Genomic DNA, 14,797 nt, shown 5'->3' on the forward strand with positions numbered 1-14,797 from the left:
AAACCGAGTCCGAGGAAGAGTTAGCTATCACAATGGCTAACATTGATGAAATCCCCATGGGAGAATGGAAGAAGAGGATGCGGGACGACACTGGCCCGGGACTTGTGCAACCCGTAATTCCCGCGACTGCTACCTTCGAGCTAAAGGGTCATATCCTAGCTTTACTTAAGGAAATAACTTTTTATGGAAAAGACAATGAAGATTCCTACAAACATTTGGATGAAGTCAATGATGTAGCTGATTACTTCAATGTTCCAAATGTGCCCTGCGAGACTCAGCTACTTCGTATGCTTCCGGTGACATTCAAAGGTGCTGCAAAAGACTGGCTCAAGTCACTCCCCCCCGGATCAGTCACCACTTGGGCCAAGATGAAAGAAGAATTCATTGATCACTTTTGCCCACCTTCCAAGATAGCCAAGTTGAAGAAGGCCATTGCTAACTTTGAACAACAAGCTGGAGAGTCACTATATGAAGCATGGGAGAGGTACAAGAGCTTACTAAGAAACTGCCCACACCATGACCTTAACAGCCAGCAAGAAGTATCCATCTTCTATGATGGAGTCAATGTCACAACCAGACAGTTACTAGACTCACAAGGCCTGCTCACAAAGAAGCCACCCCCGGTGATCAAATAATTGATTGAAGAATTCTCTAAACACTCTAGAGAATACCACAACCCTAGCCATGATGTCACTAGGGGAGCCGCTTATGCAGCTACTGAAGACTTATCCGCGGTCATGGCTATGCTAAAAACAATGGATTGAAGGATGGATAAGATGGATCAAACAATCCATGCTATTCGGGTGGGTTGTGAAAACTGCAATGGGCCTCACCTCACTAGAGACTGTGATTTAGATGAGAATGGCAACAAGAAGGCGCAAGTGTGTTATTCAAGTGGAGACCGATACGATGAAGACTGGCGCAAACAAAATAAAGATTGGATCCCTTATGAAGAGTAAAAGAAAGCCAAGGAGGAAAGGTTTAGGCAAAAAGGGAGAGGGTTCTACCAAAAGGAGGAGCCGGTGCAAGAAAGGAAGCCCAGCTTGGAAGAAATGCTCACAAAATTTATAGCTGCTTCAGAAAAAAGACATAGTGACCATGATGCTGCAATTCAAGAAACAAGGACCATGCTAAGGAACCAGCAAGCATCTATCCATAATATAGAGACACAACTTGGGCAACTTGCTCAACAAATCAACCAAAGGTCACCGGGCGAGCTTCCTAGCAAAACTAAAAATAACCCACGAGGCGCGCAAATAAACATTGTCACAACAAGAAGTGGGAAGATAATCACTCCCCTAGCACCTATTCAGACTGAGTTATCTAAGAAATCACAGAAGGAGGAGGCAGAAAAGCAAACAGAAAACCAAGAAATGCACACTGACAGTCCTATTCGCCGAGTACCACGTATGGACTCGGCGAGTACATCACAAAATCCGATTCCACAGGTTCCTGAAAAACTTTACCAGCCTCCCATGCCATACCCAGCCCGAGCTATGAAGGAGAAGCAGGAAGAGGAGTGTCAGAATTTTCTAGATCTTATCAAGACTCTTCAAATCAACATACCCTTCATTGAAGCCGTCATGCAAATGCCCAAGTATGCAAAGTTCCTTAAGGAACTTCTCACCAATAGAAGGAAGATGGAAGAAGTGAAGAAGGTAGTACTCAATGAAAACTGCTCAGCTGCTATGCTAAATAAGCTACCAAAGAAGAAAGGTGATCCGGGGAGTTTGACCTTACCTTGCCAATTTGGCAACTTGACCATCATTCATGCCTTAGCCGATTCGGGAGCAAGTGTGAATCTAATGCCATATTCGTTCTTTAAAAAGCTGGATCTCCTGGAACCAAGGCCAATTCGCATGGCAATACACTTGGCCAACAAAACAGTCACCTTCCCAAGAGGCATATGCGAAGACATACTAGTCAAGGTGGACAAATTCGTCTTTCCCGCTGATTTTATCATCCTAGACATGGAGGCGGATCCACAAGTGCCAATCATCCTTGGAAGACCCTTCCTCAACACGGCAAGTGCCATAGTAGACATGAGGGACTCAAAACTCACCTTGCGGGTAGGAGAAGATTCAGTCACATTCGGAGTGGACCAAGCCATGAAGTATTCAAGGAACAGTGACGACACGGCATTCTCACTCGATATGTTAGATGAGTTACTGGAGGAAGGCATAACTGAAGATTCCATCAAGTTCACAGCTGAGGATGAAGAATTTGATCCAGAAAAAGACTTGATGGAAATTGAAAGACTGCTGGAAGAAGCCGACTATGAAGAATTGGTAAAGAACACAAACAGTTCTACTCGCCGAGTAGGACCGATATACTCGCCGAGTACCTCTGAAGAAAAGGCAGAAGTCGTAAATACAGCCACCAACTCGCCGAGTACCCTACCTGCACTCGGCGAGTCCAACAGTTAGAGCTAAAAAACGGAGCTTAAAACTTTACCAGATCATTTAGAGTATGCCTTTCTCGAAGAAGGCAACCAAAAACCAGTAATTATAGCCTCTGACCTGACCAATTCTGAAAAAGAAGAACTCGTGCAAGTGTTGAAGAAGCGGAAACGGGCCATAGCATGGAGCATCACCGACATCAAGGGAATAAGTCCATCCTATTGCTCCCACAAGATCAACCTGGAAGAAGGAGCAAAGTCGGTTGTACAGCACCAAAGAAGACTGAACCCGAATATGCAAGAAGTAGTGAAGAAGGAGGTGGTCAAGCTTTTAGATGCGAGAATTATATATTCCATTTCCGACAGTCCATGGGTGAGTCCGGTCCAAGTAGTGCCCAAGAAAGGAGGGATGACGGTCATAACCAATGAAAAGAACGAGCTAATTCCGACACGAACGGTAACCGGTTGGAGAGTGTGCATCGATTATCGAAAGCTAAACGATGCCACTCGTAAAGACCATTTTCCCTTACCTTTTATTGATCAAATGCTAGAAAGATTATCGGGCCATAGCTATTATTGCTTTCTAGATGGATTTTCGGGGTATTTTCAAATACCCATAGACCCAATGGACCAAGAAAAGACCACATTCACTTGCCCAAGTGGGACTTTTGCTTATAGACGCATGCCTTTTGGGTTATGCAATGCACCCGCGACTTTTCAAAGGTGCATGACAGCTATATTCCACGATATGGTGGAAAAATTCATGGAAGTTTTTATGGACGATTTTTCCGTATTTGGATCATCTTTCCATGATTGTCTCACTAATCTTGACTTAATGCTTGCTAGGTGTGAAAAAACCGACTTGGTACTCAATTGGGAGAAATGTCATTTTATGGTCAAGGAGGGTATAGTGTTGGGCCACAAGATTTCCAAAATTGGAATTGAAGTGGATAGGGCAAAGATAGACACTATTGCCAAATTACCCCCACCAACCAATGTGAAGGGCATTAGGAGTTTTCTAGGACACGCGGGTTTTTACCGGCGTTTCATAAAAGATTTTTCCAAAATAACTAGACCTCTAACACACTTACTACTAAAAGATGCACCATTTAATTTCACTAAAGAGTGTTTAGAGGCATTTGAATTTTTAAAGGAAAAACTAACTAATGCCCCGATCATTATTGCACCAAATTGGAACTTACCTTTTGAGATTATGTGTGATGCTAGTGACTATGCATTAGGAGCTGTCCTTGGTCAAAGGGTTGATAAGCACTTTCAACCCATATATTATGCTAGCAAGACTCTAAACCCAGCCCAAGAAAATTACACCACCACTGAAAAAGAATTACTAGTTGTGGTGTATGCCTTTGACAAATTCCGCCCTTATTTGGTTTTATCTAAAACCACTGTTTTTACTGACCACTCGGCTATCAAGTATTTGTTTCCCAAACAGGATGCCAAGCCAAGACTGATACGATGGGTGCTACTTCTTCAAGAATTTGACATAGAGATACGAGACAAGAAGGGAATGGAGAATGTGGCAGCTGACCACTTGTCAAGGCTTGAGAACCCGCAATTGCAAGAAGATAAAGTTGGAGACGACTTCTCGGACGAGTACATCATGGTGACAGTGGGAGAAGAGCCATGGTTCGCGGACATAGCTAATTACTTAGCTACAAATTACATCCTGAAAGACTTTAGTAGTCAACAAAAGAAGAAATTATTTGCTGAATTAAAATATTACTTTTGGGATGAGCCATACCTCTTCCGAAGCTGTGCGGATGGGATCATACGAAGATGCGTATTCGGAAAGGAAAGCCGGAAAATACTAGAGCATTGTCATAGCGGGCCCACGGGTGGACATCATGGAGCACATTACACTGCGAAGAAGATATTTGACATTGGGTTTTGTTGGCCCACAATTTTTAAAGATGCAACCCAATTCGTCAAAGAATGTGATGCTTGTCAAAGGGTGGGAAACATTTCATCTCGAAATGAAATGCCACAACATAGTATCCAAGTATGCGAGGTGTTCGAAGTGTGGGGAATTGATTTCATGGGACCATTTCCCATGTCTAAAGGAAACAAATACATACTAGTGGCGGTGGATTATGTATCTAAGTGGGCGGAAGCACAAGCATTACCAACAAATGACGGACGGGTGGTAGTACGGTTTTTAAAGAAACTATTCTCACGATTTGGAGTCCCGAAAGCCCTTATAAGTGACCGAGGCACACATTTTGCCAATGATCAATTGGAAAAGGTGTTAAAGAAATATCGGGTCACCCATAAGTTTTCCACATCATACCATCCACAAACTAGTGGACAAACCGAAGTGACAAATCGAGCCTTAAAGCGAATTTTGGAGAAATCGGTGGGGAGCAATCGCAAGGAATGGTCGGATAAGCTAGATGATGCACTTTGGGCCTTTCGTACAGCTTTCAAAACACCTATTGGTACCACACCATATAGGTTAGTCTATGGAAAGCAATGTCATTTACCGGTGGAGCTAGAACACAAGGCGTTTTGGGTTTTGAAGAGGTGTAATTTTAACATGGAGGAATTAAAGAGCAACCGGTTAATGCAAATGAATGCTCTTGAAGAACTAAGGAATGATGCATACTCCAGCTCATGGCTATATAAAGAGAAGACCAAGATGTGGCATGATAAGAGGATCAAAGATAAACAAATTCATGAAGGACAAAAAGTGTTGCTTTTCAACTCAAGACTAAAGCTTTTCTCGGGAAAACTCAAGTCAAGGTGGGATGGGACTTTTATAGTAAAAACGGTGTTTCCACATGGTGCCATAGAGCTATTATCAAGAGATGGCACGCCTTTCAAGGTCAATGGTCATAGGGTTAAAAAATATGAAGAAGGAGTCCCCCAGAATGAAGGAATGGAAGAGCTGCTGTTGCTGGAAAAGATTGCAGCCACGTAGAAGGGGAGGAGTCCAGCTAATGACTCTCTAAAAAGAAGCGCTTCTCGGGAGGCAACCCGAGTTTCAAGTTTGCATTTTCTTTCCTTTTCTTTTACTTTATTTTTCTTTCTTTTCTTCATTTATTTTGAGAACATAACTGCTTGAGGACAAGCAATGCTTAGAGTGTGGGGTGGATGGTTTAAAAAAGGAGAAAATACATAAATTTTTCAAAATTGTCACAAAATTTTTAAACTGTAAGGTTTACTCGCCGAGTAGGCACGTATACTCGGCGAGTACCTACCCGAGTAACCCCAAAAAACGCGTATTTGCACATCTACTCGGCGAGTAGGTCCTTTCTACTCGGCGAGTAGCCGATTTACACGGGTGAATTATAAGTCTGTAAAAAGAGGGTTTTTTCACCCATTACACCACATACTCGCCGTGCACAGCATATCCTCGAGCAGTAGGCGATTTTCGCGATTCCAGTTCTCCGATCTTCTACTCGATTTGCATCATTCAACCAAAAAGGAACCATGTTCAGAAGGGGGCAGTCTTCACGCGGGGGAAGTCAAAATGATATTCCATGGCTTTCCTTTCAACACATAACATCCAAGTCATGCCAAACCCGGGCTAGAAACAGGTTCGAAGCCTTAAAACAAAAGGAAATTCATCTCCCAAATGCGGTTGACTGGGGTTGGCTGGGTAATGTCGGGTTAGAGGAGGAACTTACACCATATTTGGTGAAAGAGTGTAGTTTGGGGTACACCACCATTACGTGTGATGGGTGGTTACAATTGTTCAAAATTCAGGAGTCCGTGTATGCTGAGTTGTGCTGGGAGTTTTTCGCTACCATCTCATTCCGAGGTGGTAGTGACTACTACAATCCCAATGTAATCTCTTTTTCTTTGGGTGGAGAGCTGCGACAGTGCAGCATTGCTGAGTTCTCGTGGAGGTTGGGAATTTATGATCAAAGCGTGATCTTGACAGAAGATTTTGAAGCATTCCTGGAAAAAACAGCCACAAAGAACTTCCCGCGGCAGTGGTGGCCTCGACATGGTGGAACACAATAGCCAACCGAGTTTATATCCCGTCCACCGCTCAAGAAGGCCACATCCGCTCACCAATCCACCGCCTTATTCACCGATTTGTTGCCAGCACCATCAACCAAATGAAGGATTGGGACAAGGTCCCAACCCTTGACATCTTCTATTTATGGAGTATCATTACTCCCGAAGCCTTTTGCAACCTCCCGTACTGCATTGACAAATTCCTTGCCGAAGGGGCGGTCAAGGAGAAAGTCAATTCAAAAATCAATGGAGGAATGTTTATCACTCGACTGGCCAAGTCATTTGGGATACTTGATTTGCCGCAAGCTGGAGCGCTCACGGTTATCCACCCTCCACCATTCAACACGACATTATATCGGAGGGCGAGGATAGTCGAAAAGTTTGGTGACTCATTCACCATCCCACATGAAGACGAGCCGACGATTCCGGAGGAGCCGGGGAGGCGGGTCAGATAGCGTAGCGAGCGGGTACGAGAAGGCCCACCGGTTATTCCGGTGGAGGAAGATAATGATGGATGGAATCAATTAGAGTATCGCCGCTACCTAGATGACATTGGGCGAAGGGTGAACTACAATAACCAATCTTTTGAATATCTTTTTCAACAAATGAATATCACCCCAAGGCCCAATCCCGGATATCCATATATCATGACTTGGGATGAGCGGATGAGGAGGAGAGCCGGAGAAGGAGGAAGTGGCACGGGAGGAGCCGATATGGAGGATGAATGATGAAGAATTGTTTTTTTTTTATGATGTTTTAATTATGTTTTGGACAAATGTTAAAACACTTGGATGATGTTTGTTTTGGTGGTTTGATTATTAGTGTCACTTTTAGTTGTTTAATTTTTTTTTTCAGGATAGAAGATTAAGAGGCATGCTAATTTGAGGGTCAAGGAGGGATTAAAAGATTTTCAAGAAAAAAAAATGGAGTGTTGTCCTTAGGGTTGAGTCCGAGCAAGTTGAGAGTAATGGAGTGTGCTATTACTGAATGAATTAGAAGAGAGGGTCAGGTTGCATTTCCAAACTAGAGTCAAATGGAGCATCAGTTATTAATTTTGGAACTGACAGTTCTACTCGGCGAGTACCTGAGTTATTGCACGATATCGTTCTAAGACAAGAGCTACTCGCCGAGTCCACGATTCTACTCGCCGAGTAGCCTGCCAATTTTCGAATTCCAGAACTGCTTTGGGCACTTTCACTGTAACATTTACCCACTTTTTGGGAGGAATTGTCTCTTGAGATATTCTAAAGAAGATTGTTCCTTAAAACTTTCGAGCCGTCAACCACACGAGACGCATGATACCCGAGCCATGGATGAGCTGTTCCCATGGTGAAAGTCAAGAGAAGAAGGAGCTGAAGAAAGGAGTATCAACCTATCGACTGCTACCCCAGGGGAGTTTGTTCCAATTCTCTCTATATTTGCATTTTTATTTTTGCATAATATGCAATGAGGGCATTGCATAAAATAAGTGTGGGGTAGGGGGTTGGTCACATAAATAGTTGACTTAGAATCTTAATTTAGGCTAATTTTAAAATTTTGTTGCATACCAAAAATATTACTTAGAACTTAATTTAGAAAATTTTGGTAAAAGTAAAATTAGGATTCCATGTTAGAATTGTGTTGATAATTGCATGATAACCCAAATGTTTAGTTGAGCCTATATACGTTCTAGTGCATTTGTGGCTTCCTTATTCCAGTGAAATCATGGGACAAAAACACGACCCCGCTCGGCCCGAGAGATGCAATATGTTTAACAGCCTAAACCTGAAATGTATCCAGGAAGATTGTTATCGTTAACCAATAAAGGTTGAGATTGAGCGCCCCTGCTTAAGCATGTAGGAATTTGAGTGAAAAAAAAAGTGAGTTACATGTTAAATAAAAAAAAAAAAAAAGAGGATTACAAGAAAAGTTTGAAGAATTTTTGGAGCATCAAAGTCAAATATGAAATTAGAAGATCAAAAATTCCAAGAAATTCAAAAAGTTGAAGATACCAAAAAATCAAACAATAAAGGTGGTGAATTCAAAGAGATTAAAGATCAAATTACCAAAGGAAGTGAAGAATTCCAAATGAGCTCCATAGTGGTATCGAAAAGTTGTAATTCTAGATTATGTATGCTTGGGTTGCTCAATTAAAAATACCTTGAGGGTAAGAGGTTTTCTGAGGATGGATTCGGAGGGTTGCATAAAATGAGCATAGTTCGGGATGAGTGGGCAAATGTTTATGAGGATTGTGAGTATTTGGATTATGGGGGGTTATTAGGAAAATTTTAGACACAAATGCATGCGTTGCGGTCTGGGCATAATGGCTGGGTTAGATTGGAGTTGTCATATGTGATTCTAATATGTTTAAAATTTAGTTTTGCTTGGGGGCAAGCAAAAGTCAAATGTGGGGTATTTTGATATGTGCATAATTAGTTAGTTATTTAGTATACATTTTTATTCATTTTTAACTAATTATGTGAATAATATGGACAAAAGGTACTTAATATTGTTTAAATTTTGTTTTCAGTCCAAAAGACATGCTTGGGAGTGAAAGGGAGCAAGGGAAAGAAATTAAAAACCAAAGAATGAAGATTGAGGAACAAAAGTCCATCTACTCGGCGAGTCCAGCTGGATATTCCAGAAGATAGCCACGACTCCTGATCTAAGACGGATAACAACGAGTCTACTCGGCGAGTTGGGTCTGCTACTCGCCGAGTACCCCCTGTTTTGAGATATCTATAAAAATCGAACCTTTATCCAAGGGGACTACACTTTTGGCGATTTTTGAAGATCCTTCTGCGATTAAGAGCACTGGAAGACGCTGAAGAATTCTAATCTCCAACCTTTTGAAGAATTGAAGCAACTAGGTTAATCATTCCACTTAGCTTTAGGATTTAAGTATGTCTAATCTAGTTGAACTTGCTTTTGTGTGTGATTTTACTGCAACTATGAACTAATTTCGGTTTTTGTTTCTGTTTGGGGAATACCAAGGAACTCCTATGGTTTAATTCTTAGTTTTGATTAATTGTTTATTGGTGATCTATTAAATTAAGTTTGTTAAAGACCCTTATGCATTAATCACGATTATTTTTTGTTAATTGGAAGACAATTAAGCTGCATGAACATCTCTTAGTTGTTAACCTCATATGTCTATGTGAACACCAATTCATATGCTTAGGATTAATGATTATGAAACTAAGATTAATAAGACAATAATTAGATTAATGTGTGAGCTTGTTTGAGAAACCATCAAACAAGAGGTTAATTGATTTACTAAATTGATTCACCACTACAAATCTTATTTAATCCAAATCATTAATCTAGGGAATTAATTAGTTTAAACATTTGATCACCGCTTAAATTAGTTAATTGTCTAAGGGCTAGGAGTAATGAACATGAACCTAACCACTTTAATTGGTAGCCAATAACAATTAATCTATCATAAATATAAATAACCATAGGAGTGAATTGGTTGAACCTAAATAGAAACATCTTTATCAAATTTGGTGAATTAGTTGTTTGTTTTAGTCATTTAGTTAATTAAGTGTTGCTTAAGTTTCTAGTCTTGTAAAACTAGAAGAAAAACCTTTTACTTTCATTAATTGTTTTAGTTAAAATTAGTTGTTAGTTTAATTTTCCGTTCCCTGAGTTCGACACCTTACTTACTAAACCATACCACTAAAAGACAGGTTCACTGCCTTTGTGTGCTAAATATATTAATAAAAGTAGGGAATAAAACAACTGCATTTTACACACATCAATAGATCATACATACCCGATCCGGGAATATGGATTAGGTAAGGAGGTAAATTTTAGATCCGGCAGTACGGATTATGTATTTTTGAACTATGTGTCCATCCGATAAGGTATCATGTGCATAGTTCCTTTCATGAACATGATTTTAATACAAGTATTCATTAAAGTATTAAATATATATATATATATATATATATATATATATATATATGTGTGTGTGTGTGTGTGTGTGAAATATTTGTTATTGCCCGAGATACGTGTTAGATATATATTTGATGATATACAACGTGTGAACAAGTTATGGTTCAATATGTTTTAAGATGTGTATATATGATATTATTACTTAAAACTCTGTGTTAAGTATACACTAGTTAGCGTCGCATAAATGGAAATAGTATCGAAAATTGATAATAAGCATTTTAGGTTTGCCTAGTGATGGGTTAAGACTTAAAAAGGGATGTTTAGTTCAATTAAGTTTGGACATTGGGTAGCCTCTTATTAAGAGTACGTGTGTGGTGAGATCGATGATCGGTGGAGTACGTCTTACGTACAGAAGTACATTTTATGTATGAAGTCCTTTTCCAAGCCATGTCTCTTAGGTGTTGCTTGTGCTAGGGTATTATTATGTTCTCTTGTACGAGTCCTACGCATACTAGAGTTCTATCATGTTCCATAAGTACTATCATGTACAAAGTCTTTTTGACACTATTGTTTGTCGGTTACGAGAGCGTACTGGAGTACTCTATTAGTGTTTCCCCATACTTTTATTTTCAAAGAGCTTTGGAGTCATCATTTCTTTTATAAAGTGATCAGACGATCTTCATATGTCAGCGTTTCCTTTCACGAAGTAATTAAGGGAACTTCATAGACTGCGTTATTTAGTGTGTCAGTAATAGACCACTACTAGGTATGTCTGGTGTTATATAGCCGAATAGGGTGAGTCTAGGGGTAAAATACCTCACGATATTCAGATCCCAGCTAGGCAAAGTTCGATGCTGGATAGGGTGAGTATGGGGGTAAAATAGCTGACGATATTCGGACCACAGCTAGGCATTGTTATCTAGATAATTACCCCTGACTTAATTGTCTTGTGTTTCTTTCTTTTACGAACGAAAGTTCGTGGTGAAACTTATTCCATTACCCTCATTTGATGTATTTCTTGATCTTTGTTAGTTTGTTTTTCATATTGATTCCTTAGGCTAGATCTCGTAAGATCATTGTATATGGTCAGTATGTGGGGATCGACAGGATTGGATAGATTGTTTTAGAAATATTATATACATGCGTTAATAATAATAGTGGTGTTGTAGGATTTAGATATACATTATTATCACATTGCTTGAACTAGGTGTTCATTAAGTATTTTCAAATGGAGTGTTTACCAAGTATTTTGATTTAAGTGTTCACTAGTTGTAGTCTAAATATCCTGGCAGCTGCTCCTAAAGGATTATATTGGCAGCTATAGATTTAGTGTCTTATAGATGTGCGTTGGAAGATATGGATTGAGTGTCTTATAGATATATGTTGAGAGTATGATTAAGTATTGTATAGATGAATATTGGTAGCTATTTAATTAGTGCTCGTTGTATAAGTCGTGGTGACGATGTACTTCGTGCCTATTTGACATAAATTGTAGAGGAAAGCAATGTTGTCACCCCTTTAGTCGTCTATTTGACATAAATTGCTAAGGAAACCCGAAGCATTTTTGGCGCCCCATTGAAAAATCCTTAGACTAGGTCCCTTATAAACATATACTTTAGGGACGTGAAGTGGGGAATACAGGAACGGGTAATCACCTTAGGAGAATCCTTAGGAATGAATGAATGGAGGACAGATGATTATTAAGATCTTTAAGAATAAAGAAGATAAGGGGGATGGGAAATTTTGGTTAATTGTTTGATGTTTAAACATAATAAATTTACTTATTGTGGGTTGAAAACCCTATATGCTCACCAGGCTCCAAAGCCTGACCCAATCAGTTTTTCTGTATAACAGGTAGTGGAACAAGAGCATAGTTTGACGTTGACGAGGGATTTTGATTATATGCTAGTAGTTGTAAATAACTTTTGTAATGTCTGTATTGTACTGTTTATGCTTTTGGTCTGTATTGGAACATGGCATCCCGAGGTTTTATTATTTAATGTAAATACATTTTCTTTAAGAAATGTGTGGATAAATTCTTATCTTATTTTGTTTTGGGAACAAATTTCGCAACTCTTTTAATCAATGGATTACTCTGATTTTATTTTAAAAAGCATAAACGAAATCGGTCTTTTCTGGCCGTGAAATTGGGGATGTCACAGTGGTTGTGGGTAGAATGTTAAGCAAGGTAGCAGGCATATGAAGAGCTTCAACCCATTAAGTGGGAGGAAGATGGGCATTGAAAAGAAGTGTGCGAATGACATTATTAAGGGAACGAAGCATGTGTTCTGATTTACTGTTTTGTTGAGATGTGTAAGGACATGAGAAAAACATTTGAATGCCAGTTTGATCACATATTTAATGAAACATATGATTGTCATATTCACCACCATTGCCACGTTGAATAGTTTTGATTTCAGTTTTAAATTGATTATTGACAAAGGAACAAAAATGAACAAATTTATCAAATACATCAGACTTGGCACGTAAAGGATATAACCACACATAGTGTGAAAAATCATCCAAAAATATGACATGTATTTGATACCATTAGTACTTGAAATAGGAGATGTCTAAACATCTGAACGCACAAGTTCAAAAGGATACATATAAATAGATGAAGATAAGCTAAAAGGTTATTTAACATGTTTGCCTAACCGACATACATTGCATAAAATGGAGTCTTTATTAGAAGAGCAAGTAATAGACTTATTATTAACTAAGTGCTTTAAGACATGATGACCAAGACGTTGATGCCATAAAGACGATGAAATGGAAGCAATGCTTTAGGAGTTGGAGTGGTTACTGGATAAAGATCACCAGTGCCTTCACATCGCATGAGAATTTGTTTGGTTTGAAGATCCTTCACAGAAAAACCAAAAGGGTCAAATTCTATAGAAGAATTATTTTCACGAACTAAGCGACAAACATAAATTAGATTTTTAATGATTGAGGGGTGATCAAAACATTTTTAAGATGTAGAAGGTGAAACATATTAGAGTGCAGAAGAGAAGAATGTCCCATTTTAGTCATAGTATAGAAGATCGTCCCCGGCTAATATAGATGAAGAAAATAAATGATTATATAAAATAGATTTGAGAATACTTGCATTGGCCTGAACATGAGATGTAGCACCGGTGTCCATATACCATCCATCTTGACTCGGGTCATTTAATGACATAGTATTAAACATTTGAGGAAGTGACGTGAACTCTGGATTAGTTCAATTATTGTTGGTGGGTCACGGGAACTGTTGTAGTGGGGTGCTAATCTAATAAGCGTGTTGTGGGCTAAAAAATTGGTGTTGATGGGCTGCATTTTGTTGGACCATAGGTTGTCTTGGCCCAAATCGATTGGGATTAGAAGGGATAGGAGGCGTTGGGAGAAGCCCAATTTGATTTGGAGCATCATTGAGCGTATTAACCCCACCGATTGAATAATTGACTAGATGCCAGTCGTATACCCAATTTCCCGAGGGATTACCTCTGGTTCGTTTTTGCTGCTACTGCCCGTGAAAAAAATTGTCGTTGCCACCGTGAGACTGTTGGCCACCGTGTCTTCTGTCACACCCCCGAACCGGGACGGCGGAAACGTCCGGGGGCGGATGACTTCATGTACACTATCATAACAATTGAATATGAATGAAACATAGCAACCAAACATCATACATTACAATAAACCAACATTCATTGTTTTAAAAATTGTACTTGCTTATCAATTACATAAAGTATGGCTGCTTAAAAGGTAGTAAAATAATCCTGATCCAAGGCTCGAGTACCTGTTCACTGAGTCCCTGAGAATACAAGTTGTTTTGAAAAGCGTCAACGTAGACTGTTTGTGAGTACATAAGCATATTTGTAGGAAAAACTTTGTAATATCTTTTCTTGTAATAAGTTGTAAAACTCCAAAAAACTCCAATATTTTCTATAGAAAGTAGTTGGTGAGTCTCGTTCCAAAACCGTGTATAGTTGCATGCATGATCTTTATTTTCCATTGTTTGTATTAGAAAGAGTGTGTTCCCAGAAAATCCTATATTTTTTGTATATAAAGGAGTTGTGGTCTTATAACCCTAAGACCCAAGTGGTGAAATCATTTTACGAAGTATACGAAACATAGTTTGGTGTTTTCTAAAACTAGCAGAGTGTAAATTCTTCGTAAATTCAAATAATGTTTTTATTCTCTATGTGAGTCGCTATAACCATACTAATATGACAGAGTGCCTGTCTTGACATTCTTCAGGCGTCGGTTTCTCAGAAGATATTTGTCACCCTAGGTCTGTCTAGCTGTAGCGAGCAGCTCAGGTGTTGGGTGTCAACCCCGTATAGATCTATACACAAACTCTCGCTCTCCCTCCATGAGACTCTGGTTATAACTAACAGAACTTACCACGTACGTTAGGTAGGTATGACTAAAGGAGAGTCTCACAAGAGACTTAACATATTTACGTGAACTATAACTCCGATTTACTTGCAAAATAGGATAATTATGCCTTTAAATAATTATAAGCCTTTTGAAAGTGTGGTTTTTCCAACCCAT

General features: G+C 39.4%; 1 non-coding gene across 1 annotated transcript; it reads right to left on the bottom strand.

Annotated features, from left to right (window-relative positions):
- Positions 1-416: 416 nt before the first annotated feature.
- On the bottom strand, positions 417-523 carry LOC145071526 (small nucleolar RNA R71). The gene has a single exon (XR_013690536.1). It is a non-coding gene; the product is annotated as a small nucleolar RNA R71 (small nucleolar RNA).
- Positions 524-14,797: the final 14,274 nt, after the last annotated feature.

This window comes from Lactuca serriola, chromosome 8 (assembly GCF_051521515.1).
Source record: "Lactuca serriola cultivar US96UC23 chromosome 8, Lser_US96UC23_V15, whole genome shotgun sequence".
NCBI classification, from domain to species: Eukaryota; Viridiplantae; Streptophyta; class Magnoliopsida; order Asterales; family Asteraceae; genus Lactuca; species Lactuca serriola.